The 15,660-nt window shown below is 40.7% G+C and overlaps 1 long non-coding RNA gene across 2 annotated transcripts in view; it reads right to left on the bottom strand.

The window, feature by feature from the left end:
* Positions 1-4,884: 4,884 nt before the first annotated feature.
* The window catches only part of LOC137368768 (uncharacterized), a 1,225,970-nt gene continuing 1,215,194 nt past the window's right edge, over positions 4,885-15,660 (bottom strand). For both annotated transcript variants that reach the window (XR_010974829.1, XR_010974830.1), the window contains exon 6: positions 4,885-4,919. This is a non-coding gene — a long non-coding RNA (uncharacterized lncRNA). The remainder of the gene's footprint in view (positions 4,920-15,660) is intronic.

Below are 15,660 nucleotides of genomic sequence, written 5' to 3' on the forward strand. Positions count from 1 at the left end.
TTTGAAGATTTTTTTTTAATGCGCGGTTGACATGACAATGTTTTCCATTTCCACAATGCTGCATTGTTCCTTTGTATGCTCCTTTCAGAATAAATCATTGCTTTGATCAGCTGGATAAAATGGCAGCAATTAAACTTCAGAGAACTTCACAGTTTCAATCTTGTTTGAATGTCTACGGAAATATCATCTGTGAAATAGAACTTTTAGGGTTGAATAATGGAAATTCTAATGTTCAACTTTATTCTTTTCACTGAGAGACAGTGGATGTGCTTCTCCAAGAAATAAGGAAGAGGAGGACTGCGCTTGTTGTGTCAAAAAGACATAGGCCCCAAAGAGGAGCAGCTCAGGAGTGGTGGAAAGTGGACAGTGCAGTGAACTTATTGTTGCAAAAAGTTCAATAACCTTACCAGGGAAAGCAAGGTAAGAGGAGTCAGCAGCACCTTGCAAGAATATACTGTTAAAATTATGTTAATCACCTCCAGTACTAATCCTTAATTCTGTGTTAAATGAACAAATTGCTTCTAAACAATGTCTAGAAGGCAGTGCAGTAACCTTTAAAAATCCAGTCTGTACCTGGAAAAATTCCTTCAATAGCTTAAATACAATTACCTCATGGATCTCACATGGACTCCTCATACAGGGTGTACTTACATTTCATGATGCCTATTATGGGCGGCTTGTTCACACCTGGGCCACATCTCACAAATTCTGCTTTTGAAAGCAAAGATTAGCGTGCAAAATTAAAGCACATGGGATTGGGGGTGAGGCACTGACATGGTTAGCGAACTGGATGGCAGACAGGAAACAAAGAGTAGGAATAAACGGGTCTTTTTCCGAGTGGCAGGCAGTGACTAGTGGGGTACCACAGGGATCAGTGCTAGGACCCCAGCTATTCACAATATATATGAATGATATAAATGAGGGAATTAAATGTAATATATCCAAGTTTGCAGATGACACAAAGCTGGGTGGGAGTGTGAGCTGTGAGGAGGATGCAGAGAAACTCGAGTGTAATTTTGACAGGTTGAGTGAGTGGGCAAATACATGGCAGATGCAGTAAAATGTGGATAAATGTGAGGTTATCCACTTTGGTGGCAAAAACAGAAAGGCAGATTATTACCTGAACAGCGATAGATTGGGGAAGGGGAAGTGCAGCAAGACCTGGGTGTCCTTGTGCATCAGTTGCTGAAAGTAAGCATGCAGGTTCAGCAGACAGTTAAGAAGGCAAATGGTATGTTGGCCTTCTTAGCGAGAGAATTCGAGTACAGGAGCAAGGATGTCTTGCTGCAATTATACAAGGCCTTGGTGAGACTACATCTGGAGTATTGTGTGCAGTTTTGGTCTCCTTATCTGAGATAGGATGTTCTTGCTATAGAGGGAGTGCAGCGAAGGTTCACCAGACTGATTCCTGGGATGGCAGGACTGACGTGTGGAGAGAGATTGGGTCGATTAGGCTTGTATTCGCAAGAGTGTAGAAGAATGAGAGGGGATCTTATAGAAACCTTCAAAATTCTAACAGGACTGGACAGACGAGATGCAGGAAGGACGTTCCCGATGGCGGAGGAATCCAGGACCAATGGTCACAGTCTAACGGTAAGGGGTAAGCCATTTAGAGCTGAGATGAGGAGCGATTTCTTCACCCAGAGAGTGGTGAACCTGTGGAATTCTGTACCACAGAAAGCAGTTGAGGCCAAGTCATTAAATATATTCAAGAAAGAGTTAGATATAGTTCTTAGGGCTAATGGGATCAAGGGATATGGGGAGAAAGCGGGAACAGGGTACTGAGTTTGGAGATCAGCCATGATCGTATTGAATGGTTCTAAGGGCTGAATGGCCTACTCCTGCTCCTATTTTTCTATGTTTCTTACAGAGCATAAAAAGTATGTGCATCTATCGTTGTGGTATCCTGGTTGATGGTTTCTCAGCACTGCACTCCATCCAGGAGCATGCAGCAGCTCATGACAAATCTGTACTGCAGGCTCCCATGACAGATGGCTTAAGAACAGTCTGTGCTCCCTCCATGAATGTTCAGACTACTGCCATAAAGGCTAGATATCAGCTGAGAGATCATGGCCTCCTTTGACCTTCAAGTGCTTGGGGGTGGGTTATGGATAATTATTTCTTAGGGTTTCAGTAATCATACTGGTACCATGACATCTGTTTTGCCACAGATCAGTGACCATTCAGAACCAGTTTCCAGTATGACTGACGTGGCAGAACTACGCACATATGATGGTGCTGCTTCTCATGACAGCTGTACATTCATGTCCTCTTACTAGCTTCCTTCCCTGCACCCTCCCCCCCAGATGCCGGCACATGTGCCAGAAAAGGAAGGTGCAACTTCCATGCAGTAGCACAAGAGGCTCAGCAGATATGAAATAAGGGTCATCGGAGCTTCATCTTCACACACCGCAGCGAACCACCTCATACGCTCCTAACGCTTAGCTAGCACAAGATCAGGGTTAAAAGATCACCTTTCATTTATTGGCACCAAAGAGGAAATATACACACATACATTCATAGATAATTGTAAAGTATGGTAACACTGATGTAATTGTGCTTGCAGATATTGTTCTTCGGAAGGTTTAGAGGTGGCATGAATGGAAGCTGTATGACTTAAAGCACAAAAGAGTCTGGAGATGATGACGTATTTGTTGGGTGGTTGGGGGAAAGAGGGAATTGTAAACAGGTCTGTTCATGGAATGCCCAGATGCAGTAGTCAAGAAAATGCCTCCTGTACCATCAATGTGTCTTGCAGTCAGCAATGTGTTCTTTTACTCTTCAGATGTCCCTCCTGTTGTCTATTTGTGCCTTACTCCTCTGAAATCTCAATGATAAAGCCTCTTTGTAAGGCAGCAGACGTAACATCACCATGGTTCTTGAGACCCTAGCCGGACTTGCAGCATATCTCATTGTACCCAAAGGCCACATACAGAGTTCCAGTTGTTGCTGTTGAAGCAGTTGTCTGCTGTTAATCTGGGAGAAGAATGCACCTCATAATTGCAGTGCTCAATTGATATGCTTGAAAAGCACACAGGTGTCATCACTCATGGTTGTAAAGAATCATCTTAACATTTCTGAAGCATCCAGAAACTTGTCTTTCTGCAAATAGTACTGGCATAGAGGACTGCCTTAAAATTAATACAGTCGCGGCTGTCGGGAAAATGAGCATTCACTTTTATGATCTGGTCACAAATTAACTGGACCTTGAGAGAGAGTGGAATCCTTCCTTGTTGATGTATTGATCAAGGGAGCATGTATGGTCATGTGGGGGCAAGCTAAGTCTCTTTGTACTTTGGGGAATTGTACCATTTTACTATATTGCACCACAGCTATCCACCCAGAAGTGAATAAAGTGGCTTGCTCTAGCAAACAAAAATTCTATGACAGGAGCTGGTTACATAAGTGACTGGAAACGTGTTGACATCAGAACTACAATTTGATGATGTGGAAGAATCTGCTGCTGCTACTGATAAATACAAAACAACAGCCCCTTCATGGCATTTCAGCAATCTGTGATATACTGTAAACTTAATGACAACATATCTTATCCGTGGAACTGTGCAATGTATGAGCTATGTTTGTTAAAATGTTAACAATATAAGCATCCCTCATCTCAAGCCATAATTAGTTAACACTGCACATTATGCAGCAACAGCAAACCTAATCATTGCATGCAAATCCTGCAGACGTGCCTCACTTACAGACTCGGCTCACTTGTCATTTGCATCCTTGATATGCTCATGACACGAGCTGGCACATAACGTGACTCGGAACATGAACCATCACAATCTGGCTCTCATTTGTCATGTGGCTCTCTATTAAAGATGCAGTAGCAATGCCTTATTAGATGAACAGTTCCTTCATGTATTTGCTACATAATATAAATAATTGATCATCATTACAAACAAACTAAAGCATTACAAAACTTGTCCTTTTCAAAAACATGTAGCTACATGCAAGGGAGAGATGAATTCTGCCATACAGTGAGCTCCATTCAATAGAAATCTGGACAGTGATCATCAAAATTCCTGTAGCAAGTATACCAAATAAAAATAATGACATAAAAAGTAACGGCTAAATTTACTTTTCACTGTAAAGATGACGATAACAACCAAGAAGAAATCCTTAATCTGCCAGCTCCAATAGGTGATTTAGAATAGTCACCAATAGACACACAGCATATAACTCATTGTCACTATCAGAACCCATATAAAACTAAGTACAGATAAATTTAAACTGCTGAAGCAATACACTCGCTTATTCAACTGTATCCCATGTTTTTTTTGCACTTCGCTCCATGGTTAACATGACTCTTCTTATTTGCGGGCATGTTGTAACATTTGAAAAGATGTCCATCATGAGAGAATAAGATATTGAAAAGTTATATTCAAAATGACTATTTTTCAATGTTGTCTGATCGAATAACAGTAATCTTGCTGCTGCCACAATCTAATGCGAGTCAACCCTTCGATAAATAACACATTAGCATTGTAACCCTGAAATGTTTTTGCCAACTGTTCAGAATTGACTGGAAAATTGGAAAATAATTTGCTCGACTGCTGAGTTTGTTTATAAAGTTTGCACAAAGTCTACATTCTCATCTTAATGGCCCACCCTCAGCCTTTGATTTAAGAAAAAGCCATTGCTTAGCATAGTATATAGAACAATAAAAGCCACTACATTTTGGGAGCTTCATATCCATACAGCAGGTCCTGAAAAGCATTTACTACACAAAGTTTGATTCACAACTTATATATACATATATATAAACGACAGTTATTCCTCGTCACATCAATGAATAAAAAAAGTTTGAAATTTCCAAGAAAATTGCTATACCCTGTGACACATTAAAAATATTTATACTTTAAACATACCTTCCTTCAAGGTACATTCTGTTGTCGTCCCAGGACAGAGATCTAGAAAGAAAATGAGAAAAGAGAATTACATATCTTTTGCCAGTACCTAGAAATCTCCTTTTCTACACTAAATGATAGAATTGTCATAGGGTTGTACTTAAGTCCTGTCTTTGACTAAAGAGGAAACACTAGGTTGGTGTTGTTGGACAAAGTACATTGTGTTCTATGCAGATACAGATGAAGAGAATGTTAGTTTTGTCATCTCCAATACCTGGATTTCCATTGAATACAGATTAAATATACCAACTCAAGCAAGTCAGTCTAACCAGTAATTTCATTTTTTTTTGGGAATCTGCAATTCAGGATATCTGTCAGTTAAAATGTCTAATTAGAGGGTTTCTGAAAAAGCAGCAGAAAATAATGACTATATAAGTGTTGGAAAAAAATTGCATGACATTTATGCTTTGAGTGAAGAATTTGCAAGGACTCTTTAAATGCCGATTTACCAAAACTCATTCCAGAAATAAAGAGGCATTTTCTTCAAATAATTCATTTTTAATCCTCACTTATCACCACCCCACCCTTTCCAGAAAGGTCAGCGTGGGAGCAAGGTGGAGAATGACTTCTTTTGTCCTTGGAACAGCACCTCATTTTCCGACTGGGTGCTTTACAGCCTTCTGAACTCAACACTGTGTTCAACAATTTCAGATCACAACCTTTATCTCCATTTTATTTTGTTTTTCTTTGTTAGTTTGGTTTTTCACTCTCGCGTTCCCTCTCATTTCCTTTTCTTTGCTTTTGGACAGCAGCTATCCAGGATCCTGCCATTCACACCTCCTCTAGACATAACTTTTGTTTCTTTACTTGTCCCATTACTACTCCCTTTAGCCTTGCATGATGAAACTTTTTGTCATTTAATCTCTCTTGCCCTCCAAGCTATTACAGACTTCCCTTTTGTTCTTTTTCTCACCCTCCCCCCTGTTGCTTGCTCAAAACATATTACATATGTAACTTTTAACAGTTCTGATGAAAGGTCATTGACCTGAAACGTTAACTCTGTTTCTCTTTCCACAGATGCTGCCAGACCTGCTGACTATTTCCAGCATTTCCTGTTTTTATTTCAGATTTCCAGCATCCACAGTATTTTGCTTTTGTATTAGTTGCTACGGCTTTTGGTGTTGTGGCATCCTTTAGTATCGCAGAGTGTACAGCTACTCATGCACAACTCACCACTTTATTTCTAGCCACCCTGCCTTGCCCAATGGCAGTTGAAGGTTCCAGGAAATCTGCATTGCTGTGCTATGGAAGGGCTAAGAGCACATGGTCACAAAAATAAAGTCCCCATCTTTTGTAGGAACATTCACATTTGAGGCAACGGCAAAACAGAATTAAAAATTGGCCTAATATTCTTTCCACAGCAAGTATAGAATGAAAACGTAGCAGAAGAATACATAAATCAACACTTAATTATTATTGGGTGCAACACCATTGTGTATGTGTTCATAACAGTTTAAAACAGTAGTTTTCAAACTTTCCCTTGCAACATTTAACACTGCCAGGATCCCTTCCTAATATTAATGCACAGTCAGTGAACCTCTGTCCCAAACTTCCAAAAGGCAAATTCTTCCACCAGAAGGAAGACGAATTCTATTATTGCTGAAAACTTGATTTAAATATACAGCAATAGAATTATTATACTACCAATTCAACAAATTAGAGAAAATCAGAAATCTGATGTAAAATGGATAAAAGACAGATTAGCTTGGTGATCCCCTTGTTTAAAACCTCAGTTTGAAAACTTCTGATTTCAACTGTGCCTTTAGTTTCAGAGATTAAACGTTCCCTGTAATCCTGCAAGAGTGCTGTTTTAAATGATTACTGTAAAAATGGTTTCTGCAAAATCAAGTCTGACTTATATCGTGAAATGTAATCACATCTAGCTAACAAGTCTCGCCATATAAAGGCAGTGACTGAGTCAATCAATACCACTAAAAACACTTTGGGGTAAAATTTCATGTGTATTTGCATCCAGAGACACTGTAAGGCAGACTTCTAGTGTAAAGGATTGAGGAAACTTGGAGCAGGTATGTCGGTCATGCAATTATACCATTTCCTCGCTCTTTGAGGTGAGTGTTTTAATCCTGCCACCAAACGCAGCTCAACTCAGCATAGCTTCACCACTGAACTAAAAAATTTCCTGTAATTATGCAGATTGAAAACACATGTTAAAATTAAGCTGAGAGTTTTGGGTACAACAGGAATCAAAATTCTTTTTCTGCTATTTCATTGCAATTTTTTTTCACCATTTTAAAAAATGTCCTCCTCACAGAGACCTGCACTGTATTCTCTGTTTGTTTGAATTAGTTTGTTATGACCAGGTGAGAAATGTGTCTCGGGGTCTTTTGCTGTCTTCACCTGGTCTTATTGTTAAAGGGTTTAATTTTAAACACACACTGTGTTTTGAGCTCCCCCTCTGTTAATCTTTGTTCACTGATTTCCAACTATGAGACAAAGAAACCAACACACCAGCTTTTCTCAGGTTTAAAGAAGAAAAATGAAATTTATTAAACCTTAAACTCTAATACGGTTAAAGCCTACGGATATACAACGCGCCCACACTAGCATGCACACATGATACACACAAATATACAAATAGGGACAGAAAAGAGGAGAGGAAAATATAGTAGAGAGGGGTTTGAGGCAATATCAGAAAATTTTCTTGTTTTCTGTGCTTCGAGCTTGCTTGATTGTAGGGAGTCTTGCTGTTCGTCAGGGCAGTGTTCTTCTTAAACCTTGTTCACGTAGGAGACTTTTCTCTCTTTGAGGTTCACATGTTTTCACAAGATTCAGTTCCGTGGGAAAGCGATGGAGGCAGGCAGGACTGGAGAGGAGGTTCTGTTCCAACCGGGAGCACACGGCTTTCTCAGCTCAAATCCTCTGTTGGAAGTTCAAATTCAAAAACTCCATCAGTCATGTGACCAAAACTGGTCTGACCACTTCTTCTGTGTATTCGGCCATCTTAGTAGTTAACCTGGAATGCTTCAATGTCTGGTAATCAAAAGTCCATTGTTGGTTGAATGTATCAGGGCATGGTCCTTTGTCCCTTGTTCCAACACTGCCTGTTGCTATGCAAATGTCTTTCCAGTCAGGGGCTTGCAACTTTACGTTTTAATGTTCATGTGGCGAAATAACATGTGCCTCAGTCTTGGCAGGTGGGGGGGTTTGCTTGACAACTCCACACCCAGGGAATGAAATGCAATTTGAAGAAAAATGGCGCATTTCATTACAGAGTTTGAGAGAAATATAAGATACTGAAAGAAAAACCATGCATTTCTCTCATTCATGTCTGTTCATTCACCAATGCTTATTAAAAATCTGTTCTGGATGCCCGGGCAGATTAAATTTTCCTTTTTTTCTCAGGAGAGTAGTAGTGGGTGGGTCTATCCTGAACTCTGAGTCATGCAAAGACTTTTGACTTCAGGGGATGGGTGGTTCCCTTTTGCTCTGACCCTGGGGGAGAAGTCTTTGTTACTCTCCCCTTGTGCGCTCTGGGACACTCCTACCTGCAGGAATTTGTGCAGACTTGGCTGCACTCTCCTGTGACACTTGGACTAGGTTTCTCTGCCCCCTAGAGGTCTCACTTTGTCTCTGCAGGTTCCTGTAAATGCTGTTAGCAACTCTGGTGGGGTGCTTCGAGAGTCTGCATTTACATAGGAGGATGTGGGGTCTAACTTTTCACATTTTTCGGGGTTAGTTGACCGGACAGTAGGGGTTTTCATCCAGGATTCTTCCCAGACTTCCTTTAACCTGCCCTCTGGGTCACTTTTTCCCCTTCTCTTTCTAAATCTTTGTCAGCCGTGTGCCTGCCTGTCCCCTTTTGTTCTTGGCGGGGGTCCCTTACAGTTCACCAGTCCTCTGCTGCAGGGTCCTCCTAACACCGGTACAGGACTTAGGGGTGCAGGTTTTACTGTAGGTTGGGGTTTTCCCTCAACCTGATACATGTTGCAACTCCTGCAGTGGAGTTCTGGCCAGTCAAACTGCTGTCTTATGCGGGTTTTGGTCTTTCGTACACCGACATATTCAGCCACTGTAGTCTTGTGGGCCCTTCTTAATATTTCTCCCCGGTACCTCTGTGGCACCACTAACTGGTGAACTACTATCCACTCCTTGCCCTCAGGTCTGTGAGGAGAACTCCATTTCCTCATCAGTACCTCATTCTTTAAATAGTAGCAATCGGTGACTCCCTCTGCTTCACTTTCAGACTGGGCAGCCTGTGCTAACTCTGGCAATACTGGGTCGCCTCGTTGAGCCTCAGATAGGGAAAATCCATTTAATTAATTCCCTGGGTCTCCTAACTTTCCAAAGAAAGTCTTGGACAGGCAGACCTCATGGTCATGTGCCTGCACTGCCAATGCAGTCTCCTCTGGGGAACTGGTTTGATCATGGCCTGACCCACTACACATTCAGGGAAACTGCAGGGGACCGTCTCCTGCCACTGCCCTGTCTCTCTGACCTCCTGCAGTCTTTCTTTCACTACTAGGGGGGCTAACACCTTCACCCCTGCCAGATCATTACCTAGGAGCAGGTCAACCCCGTCCACAGGCAAACTGGGGACAATCCCTACAGTCATCGGTCCCGAAACTAGGTCATACTCCAGGTGCACCCCGTGCACAGATACAGGCATACACTGCCCTCTAATACCATTCACCACCATTTTGGTGTTCACTGCACTCTCTGGGGGAAAGGTCAGGCCTTTACCCAGTAAAAGGGATCTGGTCGCCACTGTATCACTTGAGAATTACTATGGGCTTACTTGCCCCACTCGAGGGATACGGGGTTACTTTCCCTTCAAATACAAAACACTGATAACCTTCAGGAATCCTATTAACCTTTCCTGCACTGTAGCTTCCTGGGTTGCACTCTTACTGCAGTTAAAGCCACAGCTTGTTCTGTGTTTTCCATCAGGGCCTTGTCTTCACTGAGCAGATGTGCCCTGATTAACCCTACTGGTTTCCCCTTTAGTTTCCAGCAGTCAGCGTTTAAATGTCCTGCCTTATTACAATGGAAGCACACAGGTCTCCGGGTCTCATTCTTGCTCACACCACCTTCCTTTTTGGCTGGAGGAGGGCTGCCTGTGTCTCCTGCTTTCCTTTCTCTCCCAGGACTGCCTGGGCTTCTATCCCACCCTTTGTCCTTTCCGGATTTGTGGGGTGATTAGGAAAGGTTCTCCCCTGTTCATGTGGCGAAATTATGAGTGTCTCAGTCTTGGCAGGTGGGGGGGCTTGCCTGACAGTTTTTATGGCATAAGTATGAGCCACATTAAAAATGGAAAAGCTTCCAAAATTATGAATTCTTAAACATGCATAAATGGTGGTCAAATGGCTTCAGTTTTTAATTTTCATACTTAAAGAAGTAATATATGGTGAAAGTTTGGTGCTTTCCTCAAGCCCTGAATTTACACCAATTTCCACATGTTTATGTCCATTTGTACACAGGCATATGTTAATGAGATTGGCAAGAAATTTGGGTGCAAATACATTTTCGCAAAATGGTCACATGAATGGGTGTAATTTTGGGTGGAACTTCCTGATTACGCCCTTGTAGGAAATTCCAAGCCGTTATCTGGTTATCCCTCTCAGCGATATCTGTGGGACTTGAATGCATGCAGGTTGGTTACAACACTGACTACACTTGAAATATACTTAAATAGCTGCAAAGTGCTTTGAGATATCCTGTCTCCATGAAATGTACTATATAAATTCAAGTTCATTCATCCTTTCTCTCTGATACGTGCCCACATAGTTCTGTTAATGGTGTCTCATGAATGTCTGTTGAGTTGCAGATTTTTATTTTTCTATTTGTTTATTCATTTACATTGTCGAATTGTAATCTTTGTGCGTTATGTTGTGTTGTATATTCACGAAACTCCTCTAAAGGCTATTAAATAGCATCTCAATATGTATTTTTGTCTGGGAAAGGGATTATTTTTGAATTAATAAAAAAGGTTCACAGCATTCGAAAATGAATTTTGATGCCATTCTTTGATTCATTCAAAATTTGACCAGGAGGAGGATTTGTGCAACTTAGATGAAGAAGCATCAGAAATTCCCATCAGTACCAAAATTCACAGTGGATGAAAAGACAAAGACAGGGAAAACTCAAAATACAAAAAAAGGTAAATCCATATTAGAAATGAATTTCTATTAGCTGTCTAGGCCAAAGTTTAACAATTTGAAGAATGCTTTCACAGCAAGGACCAGCAGTAAATGTTTATTCTCAATGGGGCAATTTCTAATATTACAGGTGAAGCAACTGTGCAAGGGTAGATCACAAAAACTACATTTTCTGCATTGTAGATAACAGAATCTGCTTATAGGAATTGGAGTAAAACCACTAAAACCAAAATAATTCTTTAAGCAATAACAAGGTGTCACATACTTATTCATCATACAGTCACTGTAACACAGATTCAGTTTGTGAAAATCTTAACAATAACAATGTAATTCTGCCCTGTTTCAGAAACAGACACAGGAAAAGAGTGCTAGATGGAGTTTCTGTAACTTTAACAAAGAATCAAACAGTTCCAAGGTAAAGAAAAAGTAACGTGTACAGAAGGGTAGGCAGGAATATTGTTCCTGCAGTTTTGACAATAAAACTGATAGACAGGAAGACTTATAATTATAGTCTTTTTTTATTTTTCCACTGTCAAGCCAATCTGATTATATTTCCTGCTGCTTTCTGCTTTACATTCTCCTTGTCCAATTCCAAATTTATCCAAACCATGGCTCTGCCTGATTGGAAAATATTATATTCTTTGCATAATTCATAAATTTTCTTCAAATGCGAACTTGGATGACTTGCCTATCAAATACAAGGTTTATCAATCCCTCAGTTGATGTCAATGTTCTGCTGCAGTCCTCTCCCTCAATTACCCGATTCTCATATAGTTGATAATTTGGGCTTTTATTAGTTTATCCTCTTCATTTGATGTTGAGCTTTTGTGTCAACAATCAATCTGCCAAAATTTGCCAATTAATCTTTATATATTGGCTGAATTTACAGCAGATGTAGAGATTACACTATAAAAGTTTACATTCAAAATTATAGTCTTTGATCTGTCAACTATGAATATCTAAGGTTTCCACAGCTTGAAAAGAAAGCTACCTCTTCTGATGTCCTCCTTCATTTTAACAATTTACAATTTCCTGGCCCCAACTGTCTCCTTTCACCATGGACGTCCAATCCCTCTACACCTCCACCCCCTATCAGGACAGTCTGAGAGCTCTCCGCTTCTTGCCTGAATGGAGGCCCACCCAGTCCTCATCCACCAACATCTTCCTACTCCTGGATGTACTTCTTCTCTCATTCAACAACTTCTCCTTCAATTCCACTCACTCCCTTCAAATAAAAAGGTGTCGCTATAGGTATCGGCATGGGTCCTAGCTATGCCTGCCTTTTTGTGGGATATTTGGAACATTCTTTGTTCCAGTCCTACTTAGGTCCCCTCCCTCACCTCTTTATCTGGTAGATTGATGACTGTATCGGTGCTGTTTCCCGCTGTTGTCCTTTACTGGATAATTTCATTGATTTTGGTTCCAATTTGCACCCTTATCTTGCCTTCACATGGTCCACCTCTGACTCTTCCCTTTCCTTCCTTGACTTCCCTGTCTCCAATTCAGGGGATAGGCTTACTTTCATACTTTTGATGACTAAAACATGATTAAGCCAATGTTGCCTATGGAATTCCACAATCCAGTTATTAAAACACCAATGGGACTAACAGAAAACTGCTGAGAAAGAGAAAAAGTCTAATTTGACAACAGCAGTTGTAGGACTGGATTTTGTAGTCAGTAGCAAAGAAAGCTGCCCACAATGATCTAACAATTTCAGTGGCACGGATTTCCCATTTTCCTAAGGTCAGTTTGAATCTGGCAACAAGTCAAGGGAATCTCCAGGAGCCCAGCAACAGTGATATCATCAATGATGCCAGTGATAAGCAGCCAAAGGAATGAATATGTACATTGGCAGCAATAATGACAGTGAAATATTATAGCACACTTTATCTGTTCCCCGTTATCATATGAAGAATCATAAAGTTGGCCTTGCTTTCATTTGGGAAGGACAGTTTTAAAGAGATATATCCAGGTTTTCAAAATGATGTGTATGGATAATTATTCTGAGGACTGAGTTACAATTAGCTCGTACAAAGCATTGGTCTACCCCAGTTTAAGTTTTAGTCTGGAGTACAATCTTAAAGATCGTGACCAAACATTGTATAGCTGAATAATACATGCAGTAACAACTGCTCAACCTTTTGCAGAATCGGAAAGACTGAGATATAGGCATAAGTAAATTTAAGAGAATCACTTTATTGGAAGAACTGAAGGGCGCTGTTTATTTGGAATTGGGTTTATCTAATTTTGTCACTAGCGTTGGTGAACAAATTACATTTTCTCCATTAAAGATTCTATTGTTTCTGTATTTTAGAATCCAGGGCCTAGTTTAACAGCCTGTCAAGGTAAATAAACTAATCTTGGCCACCTACCGTTAATCTCGCTGTCCCTTTTTGCCCACTCTGCTTTTCTGTTTTATATGACTCTTATGAAGTACTATCTGTTCCTTACTGTAAAATTCTCCTGATTTGGAGATCACTGCCCTTTTGTTGGCTGCCCTGTCTTCAGACACATATTACAAGCAGGTGGAGAAGTTGCACAAACATAGATCATCACAGTTAAGTTGTATTGCGACAACAGCAGTGTGAAAAATGGTCTGTCTTCCTATTGTTGATTTTTCTACAGTTTCACCTCAATAACCACAATAACAATCCTCTCCTTGAGTTTCATGGTTTATTGGATGAATTTACACTCCTGACACAGTGAATCCACATAAATCATCCAATAAGGTCCATCCACCAACACGTGACATGGTGTAGCTAGCTCGATTCTGTCAATAAAAGTAATTCACATTGGCATTGCACACTATTTTGCTTGCTAGCTAGCTAATACAGTTGTGCTGCTCTCCATTGATGTTTGTATGCTTAGCTACTTTATTTAGAAGGAGAAATGTGTTTTAAATCGGACTGTGTTTTAATGGCATTAGGTTGACTGTACACTTTATATGCAGATTAATTGTCCCCATGTCCATGGCCGAGTCAATAATTTTGTCAAATGTCCATGGTGCAACATGTCAGTGCCTATCCCTGGTGATTATTATGGTCTCCTTGAGTGTTTGCTTGATGCCGTCAGGTAACTGGTGAAGAATTTCAGCTTTTCCTGAAACTGGCCATTTTGCTGCCTATAGGAAAGATTTGCATGGATGGTGGATGGGCAAAAAGTTAACTATTTTAAAGAAGGAAGAGCAATGATGGGTCTAATGGTCTTTTGTTACCCTTTTCATACATTTGTATAATAGATGTAAGCAGGCTATTTAACTGCTTTGTGGGTATAGAGATGAAGGTCACAAACATCACTAACAAATCTCAAACAACTTTTGTGATTAGAAAGGTTCCACAGCCCTCCCCAACCAACCTGATCCCCTCCACATCCCATCGCTCCCCCACCGTTCCCAAGTATTAGACCACTAAAGCTGGCAATGCTATGCTAATTAACATGTCTAAAAATATTGATGATTGCATGATTTTTATATTCATTCTTGGGATTTGTGCATCGCTGGCAAGGCCAGCATTTATTTCCCATCTCTAATTGCCCTTGAGAAGGTGGTAGTGAGCTGCCTACTTGAACTGCTGCAGTCCATCTGGTGTAAGTACACCCACAATGCTGCCAGGAAGAGACTTCCAGGACTTTGGCCCAATGACAGTGAAGAAACGGTGAAATAGTTCCAAGTCAGCATGGTGTGTGACTTGGAGGGGAACTTGTGGATGATGGTGTTCCAATGTTCCCATGGGAAAATGGCGTTGAGGCAGATGATCAGCCATGATCCAGTTGAAAGGCTTGAGAGGCCAAATGGCCGACTCCTGCTCCTATTTCCTGTGTTCCTATGTTCAATGATTTTGAGCAATATCTATCCCATTTTTAGCTGGCATGAGAATGTAGCACAAACATGTCCTGAATTTGCTACTAACTGCTGTGAAGCTGGTAACATAATTCAAGGACACCAAAAGAATAGTAGGTTCGGGCAATAGAAACATCCTTCCTGTGTAGTGAAGAGTCTTCTGAGAAGATTACTAACCATGCCTGCCCAATGCAGGGAGACTGTTATCTTGGAACTATGCATATATATGAATACATACATAAAACACACACACTCACACACCTCTCCTGGAGTGCTCATTTGGCTTAAAAAGAGGAGTCCTGATCCTTTTCCTGAACATCAGCTACCTTGACAAGTACATATTTACTTGTAAAAGAAAATAGTAAAGAAAATGCTGTTTATTATATTTGTTTACTATTGGAACGATCAGTTAACTATGCGAGTGTGACAAGCACCCCAGGCCCCAATCTGACAGCAAACTGTGATCTAGTCAAATTCATATAAATGACTGACAGCTCATGGAGGTACCCAATAATAGTTCATGTTATATGAATTTATAGTTCTCAACAGTTTAGCAATAATAGTTTACTACACAGCAATTTGTTTTGAGTGCCCCATCTTCCTTCTGACTTATATGATGTATAATCTTGGTGTCTTTCTCACACCCTCCAGAAGTTCCACTGCAAAACTGACTTCTACCTTGGAACATTATCCATCGATGCCCTTAACTCTTCAATGCCAATGAAACTTCCTAGCTGGGATCGAAGCTCCACCCTGCAGAAATCTAACACATTAGGGGGAGGTGGTGGCG

The sequence above is a fragment of the Heterodontus francisci genome, chromosome 4 (genome assembly GCF_036365525.1).
Source record: "Heterodontus francisci isolate sHetFra1 chromosome 4, sHetFra1.hap1, whole genome shotgun sequence".
NCBI classification, from domain to species: domain Eukaryota; kingdom Metazoa; phylum Chordata; class Chondrichthyes; order Heterodontiformes; family Heterodontidae; genus Heterodontus; species Heterodontus francisci.